The following is a 13,524-nucleotide window of genomic DNA, read 5'->3' as shown; positions in this document are numbered from 1 at the left end:
GAAATATGATTTCATTCTGTCAGAACCAAAGATACACCTGTTTGGGGCACTGTACACTTTGGTTCAAGTTGTTGTTATTATACACAGTGACTAATGCATACATAAAATCTCTCCTTATATGATCTTGCCCTGTGGAACTTGACTATAACCTAGAGACACAATGATGTAATTAAACACAGAACACTGGAGAAGTTATGTTTTTAGATAGTGTCTTATTATGAGTAAAAGCTTCAGACAACTGTACTTGAGATACTCTCTTATCTTGAACTACAAGATTGATTTGGGAAACCTGAAAGTAATACCCATCTCAAGTGGCATTTACAACACTGAATTCTCCCAATGGGATTTTTGAGGTCAAAAGACATTCAAATCTAAGTGGACTATTTTCTCCTTGCTAAGAAGAATTCACCTTAATAAGAGTGAGACACAAATATCCAGGGAAGACTTGATCCCATAAATCATGTTTAACTTGAGCTAACTAGCTAATCATTATCCAATGGGTGTCTGTTTTAATAGATATCACATCTGAATATGGCTGAACTGTTTTCCCCCCCTGTAAATTGGTTTTATTATAGATGAAAAACTTTGGATCAGATTGAAAAATACAGTACCTTAAGCATGGCTGGTAAATCTCAAATATTTCAAGAATTTCCCTTGAATCCTAAACTCCAAAGGAATCAGACATCTGAAGTTTTGGGGCTTATTTTTTATACAATGAAAGGTAAAGATGAAAACATTTGAAGGCATTGTTTTGTATTGAGACCATGTTAAAGCTGTATAGATGCTTCTTGGCTTCAAGGATCATCTAGAAAACAGGAGTGTCAATAAATCCCTAGCACCATCTCCAAACACCACAATGCCTTTATTCGTGGAAATTTAAAAAAAAAACAGCTCTGATTTGTTTGTAGTTGAAAGGAAATTCTTCAAATATATCAATTATATATATATATGTTGTAGTTGAATGGTATATTATTTTGTATTTGAAATGTTTTCATGTGTATCCTGAGTCCAAACAAGCAAGAAGATTTAAAATAGCTTACAGTACATAGAAAAGTCCCAGAAGTCAACCTTGGTATGGTATAAGCTTCTCAAAGTCCAATGGATAACTGGCTCTGAGCATCTTAAGATCAATACTATATTCTTTAAAATAGTCTTACAGTTCTGGTTTTCACTACATGTGAATTACATGTACATCTCACAACTTTTATGGAGTTAGATTTTTAATTGATTCTAATCTCCTGTGTGCAGTTAGTTATATTAGTACCCACTCCTGCAACAACTTATGCAAGTGCTTAACTTCAACCATGTGACTTATTTCATTAACTTCAATGGAACTACTGAGGAGCTTCAAATTAAGTACTTGCATCTTTGCAACCTTCGGGCCTTAGGCCAATCTTTTAAAAGGTGTGCTCAGCATTTAAGTGCCTAACTGATGAAGGAGGCTAATTAACATTTTTAAAAGTGATTTAGGCACTTGGGAGCCTAAATCCTATTGAAAGTTGATGGGATTTTGGCTCTTACATGCCTAAATCAGTTTTGAAAATTATATTTAAGCTCCTAAATGTTACAATGCTGAACGTAGCAATCCCTAATACCTTTAAAAATCCAGGTCTTGATTCTAAAAACACTTCTAACTTTTTTTGCTACATATAGCATCCATTTTTAAACTGCTTAAACTTAAAAGTGAATCTGAGTCCAAAAGGGATCTGAATTTTAAAAAGGAATATGGATCTTGATATTTTTTACATTTCTGTCAGTCTCAGTTCCAGACCTCAGCTTCTCAGTCAAAATTGTCCTCGATTCCCCTCATGCATTCTAACATAAAAGTGCAGGTATCATTTATCATTTCAATCAACCCCACAGACCCAAGGTATAACAATTAATTCTATGTAACAGTGTACTTGTGTTTTGGATGTTGAGTGTTATAATTAGTGTGGAAAATGTTTACCTATTAGATCTGTGTGGATGTCTTGGATAATGATCAACTCAAATACAAAAGTTATATTAATATATAGCCCATGAACACTCAGAGCAACCTTTGGTTAAACAGTGCTTTTTGTAAGACAGAGTTTGGCACCCCCACTGATGTTCCAGTACATCTGGTTTGTTAACTCAGCTATCAGAGTTCCAACAGATTAACTGAATGATCAGCAGCAAAGGCAGTAATACTAATCTAAGACAGTGATTTACAGGCACACTATTGTCCACAGATAACAAAATCATACTACAACCAAATGCTCATAGCAGAAGAATGGTAGCCTGTTTACTTTGGTATCCTGGATGATTGCCCAGGACAAACTATCTTAGCATGCTGAAACTATGAAAATAATACATAAATGTAATAATAATAATGCCAGAGCTGTCACTTGCTCATTAGATTGGTTATGTGGTATTCCAGCTGCTTTCATAACTAGCTGAAATATTGCAAGATATTATTATTGTTACACTATTTGCAGTGTCTAAATGAAAAAAAGTAGACCTTATATTTGGGTTAGATTAGCGCACCTAACTGACACTCATTAAAATAAGCATCCAAACACATTCAACAACATTTTAAAAGAAAAAAAGGCCATATAACAATTACTTGAACTTGTCCTCGCACTTTGCTGTATTTTAAACAATGGGCCAAATCCATATCTTTCTTATGCAATTTCATACAGTAGTTGCTAGAGGTCCAAACTTTGATTAGGGTCCTACTGTGCCAGATGCTGTACATGCATATATTAACAATGAGGAGTCCGGTGGCACCTTAAAGACTAACAGATTTATTTGGGCATAAGCTTTCATAGATAACCTCCCCACACTTCTTCAGATGCATCTGAAGAATTAGGGATTTTTACATATGAAAGCTTATGCCCAAATAAATCTGTTAGTCTTTAAGGTGCCACTGGACTCCTCATTGTTATTGTGGATACAGACTAACACAGCTACCCCTCTGATACCATGCATATTGTAAGAGAGCATCCCACTGCCCTGAAGAGTTTACAGTCTAAACAGTTGAATTATTTCCACCTCTTACAGATGGGAAACAGAGAGGGATTAAATATCTTGCTCAAGGTCACACAGGAAGGCTGTAGTACAGTGGTGGGCAACCTGTGGACCATGGGCCACACGTGGCCCATCAGGGTAATCCGCTGGCAGGCCGTGAGACAGTTTGTTTACATTTGCATGGCTGCCCGCAGCTCCCAGTGTCCGCAGTTCAATGTTCCCAGCCAATGGGAGCTGCGGGAAGTGGCATGGGCCGCAGGGAAATACTGACTGCCACTTCCTGCAGCTCCCATTGGCAGTGAGCGGTGAACCGCGGCCACTCAGAGCTGCAGGCGGCCATGCATATGTAAATAAACTGTCTCGCAGCCCGCCAGTGGATTACCCTGATGGTCCGCATGCAGCCCACGGACCACAGGTTACCCACCACTGCGTAGTACAACTCAGAACCAGGCCAGATCATTGAGTCCCAGCCTTAACTACAAGACCACCCATGAACAACCCAATTTCATTCCTGTAGCACTCACAGAATTAGAACTTTAGTGGCTTGGTGTATTTTTTGAAGATTTAAAATTGGTAAAATATCTAATCAAAGGTTTCTTGCTAGATGTTTCCTCCAACAATGAGGATAGTCTTCTGTTTGTGATGCTACTTTTCATGCCTGACAATGCAAGGTGCTCAGTTCCTTCTTCAAGGTTCTGAAAAGCCTCATTTCCCACTAAAGTCCACGACAGATGAAAGCACTCAGCATGTTGTAGGATTAGCTATATAAAATCATCATTTGCAAATAGACTGGAATATTCTACCTTTTTTTTAAATGGTATTTGGCAATGGATTAGGATAATGAAAGAAGTACTGTGTTGCAATATTTGTGTATTTTTTATGGTTCTCTAATGTAAAAATGACCTTGCAACACATCTACTTATAATGCATCATTTCAGGGTTATGTAGGTTCCATATAATATAAATGTTTGTATGTCACACTACATGACATAGGATATTAAACTTGGCAGTGTGTTCATAATGTGCTCAATGTGATTTGAGATTATATGCAACATAGACTTTTTGCACAACATTAACAGCCTTAAACCCATGCTAACAGTAGAGTTCCTTTTGATTTCCTCCTGCATGGTACACTTGGTAATAAATTGCCTAAGCTATTAATACATTTTCATTGTACAACTGATCTGTAAAATTTAAGGAATGCAGGTGAGAAATTAAAACCTGCATTAATCTGTGAACAAACCGGTTTCCGATGCCATCACAATTAAAAATAGATGAATGAACAGTTTTGGAAAATGTCCAGCTGTGCTGCTGATGTGGCCACTCTTAATACAATTCTTTCAAATGGTTTTAGTGAGCTCAAAGAAATAAGGATACAATTAGACTTTCAGAAAGCCTTTGACAAGGTCCCTCACCAAAGGATCTTAAGCAAAGTAAGCTGTCATGGAATAAGAGGGAAGGTCCTCTCATGGTTCGGTAACTGGTTACAAGATAGGAAACAAAGGGTAAGAATAAATCATTAGTTTTCAGAATGGAGCGAGGTAAATAGTGCTGTCCCCCTGGGGTCTGTACTGGAACCATTCCTATTCAACATATTTATAAATGATCTGGAAAAAGAGGTGTCATAGGTTTCACCCCCACTCTGAACTTTAGGGTACAGATGTGGGGACCTGCATGAGAACCCCTAAGGTTAATTACCAGCTTAGATCTGGTTGCTGCCACCACCCAAATCATTTAAAACAGCTGTTTATGAGTCATTTGGGAAACTCTGTTCCCCCCTCCCCCGAAAATCTCTCCCTCCCAAGTACTGTAACCCTTCCCTGGGTAACCTTGAGAGACTTCTCCACCAATTTCCTGGTGAACACCGATCCAAACTCCTTGGCTTTTAAAACAAGGGAAAAACAATCAGATTCTTAAAAAGAAAACTTTTAATTAAGGAAAGGGGGTAAAAAAAATACCTCTGAGAAATTAGCATACAAGCTACTCTCACAGACAACAGATTCAAACCACATAGGATGTTCCCCTGGGCAAAACCTTAGTTACACAAAAGAAAACCCAATTTGATTATCCCTCTAATGCAAAAAGACAAAGTCACAAAAGGAAATAAATATAAGCTAATTCATTCCTTCTCTAATACTCACTACCCTGGGTGATTCCTTGATCTTTTCACACTGGCACAGAACTTAATGAACAGAACAAAGGAAAAACTTACCTCCTTCCTCTTGAAACATCTTGTCCATCTATTGGTTCCTCTGGTCAGGTGTCAGCTAGGCTAGGTGAACTTCTTAACCCTTTACCGTCTGTTTATGACAAGGGGTAAACAGTGAGGTGGCAAAATTTTCAGATGATACAGAACTACTCAAGATAGTTAAGTCCAAAGCAGACTGTGAGGAGTTACAAACGGATCTCACAAAAATGGGTGACTAGGCAACAAAATGGCAGATGAAATTCAATGTTGATAAATGCAAAGTAATGCACATTGGAAAACATAATCCCAATTATACATATAAAATGATGGGGGTCTAAATAAGCTATTACCACTCAAGAGAGAGAGATCTTGGTGTTATTGTGGATAGTTCTCTGAATATCCACTCAAGGTGCAGTGGCAATCAAAAAAGTTGGGAATCATTAAGAAAGGGATAGCTAATAAGACAGAAAATATCATATTGCCTCTATATAAATCCATGATATGCCTCATCTTGGATAGGTATGCAGATCTGGTCACCCCATCTCAAAATAGATAAATTGGAAAAGGTTCAGAAAAGGGCAACAAAAATGATTAGGGGTATGGAACAGCTTCCTTATGAGGAGAGATTAGTAAGATTTGGATTTTTCAGCTTGGAAAAGAGACGACTACAGGGCGATATGAAAGAAGTCTATAAAATCATGAATGGTGTGGAGAAAGTAAATAGGGAGAAAGTAAATATTTACTATCAGAGGGATAGCCGTGTTAGTCTGGATCTGTAAAAGCAGCAAAGAATCCTGTGGCACCTTATAGAATAACAGACGTTTTGCAGCATGAGCTTTCGTGGGTGAATACCCACTTCTTCAGATGCAAGTGGTGGAAATTTCCAGGGGCAGGTTTATATATGCAAGCAAGAAGCAAGCTAGAGATAACGAGGTTAGTTCAATCAGGGAGGATGAGGCCCTGTTCTAGCAGTTGAGTGAAAACCAAGGGAGGAGAAACTGGTTCTGTAGTTGGCAAGCCATTCACAGTCTTTGTTTAATCCTGAGCTGATGGTGTCAAATTTGCAGATGAACTGGAGCTCAGCAGTTTCTCTTTGAAGTCTGGTCCTGAAGTTTTTTTGCTGCAGGACGGCCACCTTAAGATCTGCTATTGTGTGGCCAGGGAGGTTGAAGTGTTCTCCTACAGGTTTTTGTATATTGCCATTCCTAATATCTGATTTGTGTCCATTTATCCTTTTCCTTAGAGACTGTCCAGTTTGGCTGATGTACATAGCAGAGGGGCATTGCTGGCATATGATGGCATATATTACATTGGTGGACGTGCAGGTGAATGAACCGGTGATGGTGTGGCTGATCTGGTTAGGTCCTGTGATGGTGTCGCTGGTGTAGATATGTGGGCAGAGTTGGCATCGAGGTTTGTTGCATGGATTGGTTCCTGAGCTAGAGTTACTATGGTGCAGGGTGCAGTTACTGGTGAGAATATGCTCCAGGTTGGCAGGTTGTCTGTGGGCGAGGACTGGCCTGCCACCCAAGGCCTGTGAAAGTGTGGGATCATTCTCCAAGATGGGTTGTAGATCCCTGATGATGCGCTGGAGGGGTTTTAGCTGGGGACTGTATGTGATGGCCAGTGGAGTCCTGTTGGTTTCTTTCTTGGGGTTGTCTTGCAGTAGGAGGCTTCTGGGTACACGTCTGGCTCTGTTGATCTGTCCCCTTATTTCCTCGTGCGGGTACTGTAGTTTTGAGAATGCTTGGTGGAGATTTTGTAGGTGTTGGTCTCTGTCTGTGGCGTTAGAGCAGATGCGGTTGTACCTCAGTGCTTGGCTGTAGACAATGGATCTTGTGGTGTGCCCGGGATGGAAGCTGGAGGCATGAAGGTAGGCATAGCGGTCAGTAGGTTTTCGGTATAGGGTGGTGTTAATGTGACCATCAATTATTTGCACCGTAGTGTCTAGGAAGTGGACCTCCCGTGTAGATTGGTCCAGGCTGAGGTTGATGGTGGGGTGGAAGCTGTTGAAATCGTGGTGGAATTTTTCCAGAGTCTCCTTCCCATGGGTCCAGATGATGAAGATATCATCAATGTAGCATAGGTAGAGAAGGGGCGTGAGTGGACGGGAGCTGAGGAAGCGTTGTTCTAGGTCAGCCATAAAAATATTGGCATATTGTGGGGCCATGCGGGTGCCCATAGCGGTGCCACTGATCTGGAGATATATATTGTCATCAAATTTGAAATAGTTGTGTCTGAGGATAAAGGCACAGAGCTCAGCAACCAGTTGTGCTGTGGCATCATCAGGGATACTGTTCCTGACAGCTTGTATTCCATCAGCATGAGGGATGTTGGTGTAGAGAGCCTCTACATCCATGGTGGCCAGCATGGTGTTTTCTGGAAGGTCACCAATGCATTGTAGTTTCCTCAGGAAATCAGTGGTGTCACGGAGATAGCTGGGAGTGCTGGTGGCATAGGGTCTGAGTAGAGAGTCCACATATCCAGACAGTCCTTCAGTGAGAGTTCCAATGCCCGAGATGATGGGGCGTCCAGGATTTCCAGGTTTGTGGATTTTGGGCAGTAGATAGAATAGCCCTGGTCGGGGCTCTAAGGGTATGTTGATTTGTTCCGGTGTTAGTGTAGGGAGTGTCCTGAGTAGATGGTTCAGTTTCTTAGTGTATTCCTCAGTGGGATCTGAGGGAAGTGGCCTGTAGAATTTGGTGTTGGAGAGTTGTCTGGCGGCCTCCTTTTGGTAGTCAGACCTGTTCATGATGACAACAGCACCTCCTTTATCAGCCTCTTTGATTATAATGTCAGGATGGTTTCTGAGGCTGTGGATGGCATTGCGGTCTGCACGACTTAGGTTATGAGGCAAGCGATGTTGTTTTTCCACAATTTCTGCCTGTGCACGTCGGCGGAAACATTCAATGTATAGGTCCAGACTGTCATTTCGACCCTCAGGAGGAGTCCATGTGGAGTTCTTCTTTTTGTGCTGTTGGTGGGAGGGTAACTGTGTATCAGTGCACTGTTCAGTGTTGTCCTGAAAGTATTCTTTGAGTCGGAGACGGCGAAAGTAGGCTTCCAGATCGCCGCAGAACTGTATCATGTTGGTGGGGGTGGCAGGGCAGAAAGAGAGTCCCCGAGATAGGACAGACATTTCTTCTGGGCTGAGTGTGTGGTTGGATAGATTGACGATATTGCTGGGTGGGTTAGGGGTACCACGGTTGTGGCCCCATGTGGCAGGTAGGAGTTTAGACAGCTCACAGTCCTTTTTCCTTTGTAGAGAGGTGAAGTGAGTGATGTAGATCTCCTGTCTTATTTTAGTGAAGTCCGTTTGTATGGAAGTTTGGTTATTAATGAGAGTCTCCAGGTTGGAGAGCTCTTTTTTGATGTTTTCCTGTTTGCTGTATAGGAGGCTGATCAGGTGGTTCCTCAGTTTCTTTGACAGAGTATGGCATAATCTCTCACTGTGGTCTGTGTAGTATGTAGATAGCAGTGGATTTTTTACCTTTAGTCCATTTGGTATGATGTCCATCCGTTTGCATTTGGAAAGGAAGATGATGTCTGTCTGTATTTGTGCAAGTTTCTTCATGAGATTGATGGATTTCCACTCCATACGGCTAAATGCAGTGCCTTGCATGGTGTCAAGTATCAGAGGGATAGCCGTGTTAGTCTGGATATGTAAAAGCAGCAAAGAATCCTGTGGCACCTTATAGACTAACAGACGTTTTGCAGCATGAGCTTTCGTGGGTGAATACCCACTTCTTCAGATGCAAGTGGTGGACAGTCTCTAAGGAAAAGGATAAATGGACACAAATCAGATATTAGGAATGGCAATATACAAAAACCTGTAGGAGAACACTTCAACCTCCCTGGCCACACAATAGCAGATCTTAAGGTGGCCGTCCTGCAGCAAAAAAACTTCAGGACCAGACTTCAAAGAGAAACTGCTGAGCTCCAGTTCATCTGCAAATTTGACACCATCAGCTCAGGATTAAACAAAGACTGTGAATGGCTTGCCAACTACAGAACCAGTTTCTCCTCCCTTGGTTTTCACTCAACTGCTAGAACAGGGCCTCATCCTCCCTGATTGAACTAACCTCGTTATCTCTAGCTTGCTTCTTGCTTGCATATATAAACCTGCCCCTGGAAATTTCCACCACTTGCATCTGAAGAAGTGGGTATTCACCCACGAAAGCTCATGCTGCAAAACGTCTGTTAGTCTATAAGGTGCCACAGGATTCTTTGCTGCTTTTAAATATTTACTCCTTCTCTTAACCCAAGAACTAGGGGTCACCAAATGAAATTAATAGGCAGCAGGTTTAAAACAAACAAAAGGAAGTATTTCTTCACACAAGACACAGTCAACCTGTGGAGCTCTTTGCCAGAAGATATTGTGAAGGCAAAGACTATAACAGAGTTAAAAAAAGAACTAGATAAATTCATGGAGGATAGGTCCATCAGTGGTTATTAGCCAGGATGGGCAGGGAATGGTGTCCCTAGCCTCTGTTTGCCAGAAACTGGGAATGGGCAACAGGGGATGGATCACTTGATAATGACCTGTTCTGTTCATTCCCCCTGGGGCACCTGGCACTGGCCACTATCAGAAGAGTGGATACTGGGCTAGATGGGCCTTTGATGTGAACCAGTTTGGCCATTCCTATGTTCATATAAAAATCTGCTCCCCTAATGCACACATAATAATCAAAAAGCCAGTTGATCTAATTTCTTTATGCTCTTGTAATGCACTTAGAAGAACAATACAGTGGACTATTTACACAAAACCTGCCCCACCTTTAGCAAAGAAGAAATTTCCAGTATAGCGTGCATCTGCCATGTTCTAATTAAAGCTAATGGCCACTGTATGCACCACCTTATTTCTTATGTCCTTGCTAGTTCACACAGGGTGGGATTCACAAGTGGGACTTAGCCTCCTAACTGCCACCTTAAGTGTCTAATTCCAATAGTCAGGCACCATGGACATTCACAAAACTCCTGCTCAGCTCCCACCTAACGCTTGAGGCACCTAGTCATCTATGTTTCCATCCTTAAAGTCTCCAAGGTGCCTACATTTCTGCCTGTGCACATGTGTATAGTTTTCTCAACCCTGACACTGCTCAGCAGATCAGCACCTAACTCAAGCTTAAGCCCAGGCAGAAATCACAAATTTGGCTTTCCTCTGACTATCTTTCCAGCAGAGACTGACCTAGTAGGTGTGCTCAGAGCATGCCTGACACCTAATACCTGCCAGCCCCTGCAGCAAGAGAACTGGATGCAGGCCACCAATAGGTGGAGTGGCAGCACAACACTTACATAAAGGACGTCTTGGTGACACTCTGAAAAGTAGGGTGAGTGTCAGAGAAATATTGAGTATGAGCCAGAGTGAAAGACAGATGTTCTTGGGGAGACCAGAAAGACTTGGTAGAAGTAGAGAAAGTTGGTAGAGTAGCTGGTCAGGGACTGGGTTAGCGCAGCAGTGAGTTAGTCAGCAGGTGCCCATCACAGTGATGACAGAGAAGTTGTGGCCTGCTACCCTCAGATGTTTGGGAACTAAACCACCTATGCCTTCCCCCGTATGGCCCCACCCTTCTTCCTGGAAATCACCTGTATCCAGAGCAGCCACCACTTTTTTATAGCCTCCACTCTCCATCTGTGGTTCCCCACAGCATTCACCTACTCCCTGAGCTTTCCCCACTGCCTGTTCCTTTCAGCGGGGTAATTTCTGACAGACAGATGCCTATTAAATAGCTGGCATAGTCACTTATGTACAAATAGATAGTCTCAATTTCTGCATCTGGAAATTTTGCCCTCCTGTGAGTATGCTTTGCCTCCCCTGTGAGCACCCCTCAGGTGATCCCTTGCTCTCAAATGTAGTACCTGCCATGGTGCTGGGGCACAGACCAAATGGCAGCCAGGGTGATAATTATGTACATTTTCCAAAAATGGTGCTTCTTTGTGACCGTAAGAGAAGTAGGTCCTGGAGCAGCCAGCATTCAATCCCTATTGGGGCTGTACTTCCGTGTAGGCACCTAAGTCCATCAACTTCAATTTAGTTGTGAATCATGAGTTCAGGGAGGCACCTACTTGGGTCTGCCCAGAGTGCCAAGTTAGGTACCTAACTCTGATTTCATGCTGCTCACCAGCACAGCCATGTGGTTATCAGTGTGTTGCATAGGCCAATCAACCCACCATTGGCACTTTTCCCTGAGTTCATGATAAGGGACGAGGCCCAGCCATGGGGTGTATGGGACAGCTTGTGACAAAACAAAGCAGAGCTGCTTCCTTAGCTCCTGGATTTCTGGGAGTGATGTTTCTGAAATTGATCACTGGCTACCTATTTACTTATCCCTGTCTGTGTGTGCCCATCTCAGAGCCATGTGGCCCAATCCGTGAAGGGCTTTTGCCATTCTGGCACTGACGGGATCTTTGTTGGGCTGACACAGTATCTGTCTCTAAGACTCCTTTGGTTATCTTATCTGTGGAACTGATGAGTGTGGCTGGTGGTGCCTGTACTTTTGCCCTGCTCCTGGTGAGCTGTGCGAGTGGAGATCTGTTGGTGTGGGAGCATGGAGTTGGAGTGAGGGAGAGTCCAGTGTTGGAGGGGTACAAGGGCAGAATGGTGGTTGGGATGTGCTCTCTTATCTTCCTCAGCAGGGCTGCTATATTGGGTGGAGCTGTCTGTAGGTCAATACAAGTTGTTTATTGCTGCCTTTTTTTTCCCTACTGGGCTGCAGGTACCGTGGCAAACTTCTCCAGACTAGACTAAGCTCCTCTGTTTCTTCCCCTGTGAATGAGACTGTTCCTTTCCATAACTGGATGGCCTCTGGGGACACTAGACATTTGAATAAGTCTAGGGCATAAATCCAAGGGACCCTGTCTGCCATTAGATGCAGATTATTCCTGATACGGTTTGGAATGTGACTTCTGGAACTATGCCCCATGCCTAAGGCCTGTCAATGTGTTGAGTCTGTAGAAGAGAGATGAGGCATTTGTGTGTGTGTAGAACTGCAGTTCTTCTCCCCCATCCCATTTCATTTGCAGGAGCCCATCCTCCCCCTCTCTGTCCCCTCCACTGTCTTCTGGTGCTTTCTTCAACTTACCACCTGTTGTGGCTGATACCTGTGTGTGAAGAATCTGGAGCATGCTGTGCTGGCTGTGTCCAGGTCAAAGTGGCATTGTGGGGATAGTTTGGGGAGATGGATTGATATATTAGGTAGGCCTTGTATCCTTCTTCTGTATTTCACTATGTAGTGCATGTGTCCTTGTGCTTTCAACATTAGCAGCTCATTAGAGCTGATCTTGACTGAGGCAATTGTTTGCCTGGCTGCTTCAAGGCTATCATGTGTGGGGGATTCCTCTAAGGAAATGTGATCTAGATGAAAGTACTACAAGGTGGGTGCACAACTGGTTGAAAGACCATACTCAAAGAGTAGTTATCAATAGTTGGTTGTCAAAATGAAAGGGTGTACCTAGTGAGGTCCCACAGGGATCAGTCCTGGGTCCAGTACTATTCAATATTTTCATTAATGACTTGGATAATGGATTGGACAGTATGCTTATAAAATTTGCAGATGACACCAAGCTGGGAGGGTTTGTGAATATTTTGGAGGACAGGATTAGAATTCAAAACAACCTTGAGAAATTGGAGAATTAGTCTGAATTAAACAAGATGAAAGATAAGGGCAAAGTACTTCACTTGGGGAGGAAAAAGAAAATGCACTACAAAAGGGGGAATAACTGGCTAAGTAGTACTGCTGAAAAGGATCTGGGGATTCTAGTGGATCACAAATTGAATAAGTCAAAAAAGTGATGCTGTTGCAAAAAAGGTTAATATCATTCTGGAGTCTATTAACTGGTTTTGAATGTAAGACATGGGAGGTAATTGTCCCTCACTATTTGACATTGCAGAGACCTCAGCTGGAGTAGTGATTCCGATTCTGTGTGCCATACTTTAGGAAAGATGTGGACAAATAGGAGAGAGTCCAGAAGAGAGAAACAAAAATGATAAAATGTTTAGAAAACCTGACCTAGAGGAAAGGTTAACAAAACTGTCATGTTTAGTCTTGAGAAAGGAAGACTGAGGGACAGTCTTCAGCTGGGTTAAGGGCTGTTATAAAGAGGACTGTAGTCAGTTGTTCTCCATGTCCACTGAAGGTAGGGCATGAAGAAATGTGCTTAATCTGCAGCATGGGAGATTTAGATTAGATATTGTGAAAATCTTTCTAAATATAAGGGTAGCAAAGATCTGGAATAGGCTTCCAAGGGAGGTTGTGGAAACCTCATCTTTGGAGGTTTTTAAGAACATGTTGGTCAAATGCTGTCAAGGATAGTTTAGGTTTACTTGGTCATTTCTCAGTGCAGGGGAC

The sequence above is a fragment of the Mauremys mutica genome, chromosome 5 (genome assembly GCF_020497125.1).
Source record: "Mauremys mutica isolate MM-2020 ecotype Southern chromosome 5, ASM2049712v1, whole genome shotgun sequence".
NCBI classification, from domain to species: domain Eukaryota; kingdom Metazoa; phylum Chordata; order Testudines; family Geoemydidae; genus Mauremys; species Mauremys mutica.
Note: the sequence above shows the minus strand (reverse complement) of the source record.